The 3512-nt window shown below is 39.0% G+C and overlaps 1 pseudogene; it reads right to left on the bottom strand.

The window, feature by feature from the left end:
* Positions 1-944: 944 nt before the first annotated feature.
* Positions 945-2948, bottom strand: LOC148918789 (L-type lectin-domain containing receptor kinase IX.1 pseudogene; annotated as a pseudogene).
* Positions 2949-3512: the final 564 nt, after the last annotated feature.

The raw sequence follows: 3512 nt of genomic DNA, 5'->3' as shown, positions 1-3512 counted from the left end.
TCGATCTCATGAGCATGTAGGAGAAAACGACTCATCAATCGGAGCTCCACAACCAAAGTTATGAATTTTTGAAGTTTTTCTAGAATATTTGAAGTTAAGTTGTAGAGGCACAATTCAAGGAAGAAGAAGACTCACACAGATGTTAGCGCTTCTGATTTTGATTCTTTTAAAATTTTCCAATAAAGCCAACACATGTCTATTTCTAATTGGTCTAAATTAAAGAACTCATATATTAAAAATTCACCAAAAATTACCCCAAACTTTAATCATGTGTACTTTTGTTTCATGACCTCCAATTTACATGTGCTTTTGGTTAGATTAATTGGTATTGACTTTGTTAGATTAAATATGTAATTGATATGGATTTTGTTCATATTTGATATGAATTTTGGTAAACTAATTGTGTCAATGACAAGGATTTTGTTCTATATTAATTGATATACATATAGACTATAATCAATTAGTTGTAGATGTAAAACTCTTATTTGTTTTAATTATGAATGACATTAGTATTAGTTAAATTCTAAGGGCATTTGGTTGTATAATTTTTTTGAATTTTTAGCCTTATTTTTTTTAAATACACTACTGACAATGTTAGATTCTGAAACCCAAGGCCTGTTTGCTTGAGTCCTTTGTAAATTTTTAGCCTTTTAAATATTGCACTCTTTGAAAAATTCATGGATCCGCCACTGCTCATGTTAGTTGTTCAGCTAGTTTGGACAGCAACCGATATTTCCTCCTTCTCGGCAATGTGACAATATCACAATACATACAAAAATCTCTTGAAAAAAAAAATTGCAGCATTATCACAAAAATTAACTTAGGTCTGCTGTGCTCACTGAAGTATTCTTGATGGTCACAAATATTGTTGTAGAAGATGGGGTGATTGAGAGGACTTGGTGATTTCCTGAGGACTCGGTTTGACCTCTTTTAGAACTAATAGTTTAACTGAGCAATGTTGAAAGTAATCTAGGAGGAGCAAAATATGTAGCCACAGGTATCTTTGATGGGAGAATGGGCAGTGGAACTTCCAAGTTAAGCGCTTGAATCAATTGTTGTATTGAATGTCTGAATTTATAATCCGGGTGTGCACACCACAATCCAACAATCAGCAAGCACTCCATTGATTTCTCATCAAACTCTCCATTGAGTTTTGGATCGGCTGCTTGAATAACTTTGCCTTCTCCATAAAGCTCCCAAACCCACTTCACCAGTTCGATTTGGCTACTTTCTAAGTTGAAATCGATCGGTTTTCTCCCGCAGGCTATTTCCAAAGCAACAACTCCAAAGCTGTAGACATCTGATTATTTGCTAGCTTTTCCTGTAGTAACATATTCTAGAGCCATGTAGCCTCTCGTTCCAGCTATAATTGTTGTTTGTGACTTTTCTCCATGGTCCACGAGTCAAGCTAACCCGAAATCCCCGAGTTTCACATTGAAAATTTGAATCCAACATATTGATATCCCTATGCAGCACACACTGTTCCCATTCTTCATGTAGATAAAATAAGGCAGAGGCCAAACCTTGATCAATATTGTATCTTACCGGCCTGCCAAGTTAACGAGCTTTTTTCTTTGAAAAGTTGGGAATCTAAACTACCATTGGGCATGAAGTCATAGACGAGCAGTAGCTCACTTTTTTTGTGGCACCAACCAGTGAGTTGCACCAAATTTCGATGCCTAAGTAACTGATGATCCTCACTTCTGATGCATACTCCTTGAAACCCTGCTTAGATCCGCTGGATATCCTCTTAACCGCAACATATGAGTTTAAGTCTTTTATGAAGCCTCTATAAACCCCACCAAATCATTCCTCTCCCAGCTTCTCTCCCTGCTCAAAATTACTCGTTGCTCGAACGAACTCATGGTATGTAAACTTCCTAGGGCCAGTCCCCTTTTCAAGTTTCTCATGAATCAGTTTATTAACAAAGGCGTTCTCATCACGTTCCCTTGCTGCTCTCCTTCTCCTCCAAAAGGTGAACCAAGCCAAACACAAGCACCAACCAAGATTAGAAAACCACCGCCACCCAACCCAATGAAGAGTCTGATATTGGCACTTCCTGATGACTTATGTTTAACAGTGGGGATTGACACAGGAAATACTGGTTTGTTGCCCTCATCAACCAGAGCAGTTGAAGTAAAATTCCATGAGAGGATCTTATGCACAGCAAGGTCATTACTGGTTGCAGCAGAAAACCCAACAATGACCCAATCCGGCAAGTATTGTTTTAGATCAACAATGTAAGAAAGATAACTGGTTATCTCCACTTGGATACCATTTGTATAATTTAGAAAACTCGTGAAGGCAACGCTAAGATTTTTTGAGCTAGAGTTGTAACTAATCCATGCATTGTTTCGTTTGCCTTGTGCAATATCGCCATTCCAAGGCATGGTAATATTTGACTTGAGAGAGTTGATGTCGATCCCCACATGGTTGCCGTTTGGATCCCTGATGGTTGGCACTGTGTTCTTGAAGATATCAAACTCCACAGCCACAAACGGATACTCTGCCTTTGTGGTGTCTCCCGGCAGATCGTCGACAGGCAGGCCAAGCTTGCCACCACCTCATGCTGCGCTGTTGAGTAAGGATCCATTTGGCGCTACGAAGAACACCATCCCATCGGCATGACCATTATCAATCCTGAATGTGAAATTTGTGGTGAAGTCCGCAAATTTTCCGGTTGCATTTTCCCGGAGGAGGAAGGGTTCATGGTAGGTGGCTCTACGGACGTTCCCAGTTTCTTCAGGGTTTCTGGTGAGTCTGATGAGGTTGCTATCAATATCAGCAACACCCTCGAGGGATACGTTGGTAGTGACATTGGAAAAGCTTAGGAAGTTGAAGGTTAAAGGAGTTGCAGAAGGGTTGAACAGAAAAAAGAGAAGAAGCAGGAACATAAGCTTTGGTGAGTGTAGTGGGATGAACCCTTTCCAATAATTATTGAAAACCATGTCTAACTTTTTGTGGAGACTGTTTGCAGAATAATCATATCTTATTATATAGTGAAGAATGCAGATCACTTCAGAGTTAAAGCTACCAAGGTGCTGTTCTTTATTTATTTATTATTTATTATTATTTTTGTAATCTTTCTTTGCTTGCTGTGAAAGAAGTTAAGGTTCCACTCCAAAACTAATTGGGATGTGAGGGAGTAGCCCAACTCCTTATAAACTTAGGTTAAGTTCCTTAACTTTTCAATGTGGGACAAACACTCTCAACACGCCCTGCACGTGTGGTGAAGTTTTAAGTCTAACATGTGGACAACAATATATCGGATGACGGAGCACATGCGCTATTGGGGCCAACACGTGAAGCCTTGCTCTGATACCATGTTAAATTCAAAGAGACGGGCCAGTGGCCCACTATTAACAACATCTATATTGACCCCAACTTAACCACCTACAAAGCCCAGTACGTGTGAGGTTTTATCACAAAAGGCCTCGATGTTATTAATAGTAGAACCATTCATTATATTTTGTATTTTATTTAGTCAAGTTTTTGATGTGGAACTCATATTC

Source organism: Prunus mume, linkage group LG3 (genome assembly GCF_029339155.1).
Source record: "Prunus mume cultivar Tortuosa linkage group LG3, ASM2933915v1, whole genome shotgun sequence".
Classification (NCBI taxonomy): domain Eukaryota; kingdom Viridiplantae; phylum Streptophyta; class Magnoliopsida; order Rosales; family Rosaceae; genus Prunus; species Prunus mume.
Note: the sequence above shows the minus strand (reverse complement) of the source record. Positions and strands in the feature narration are given on the sequence as shown.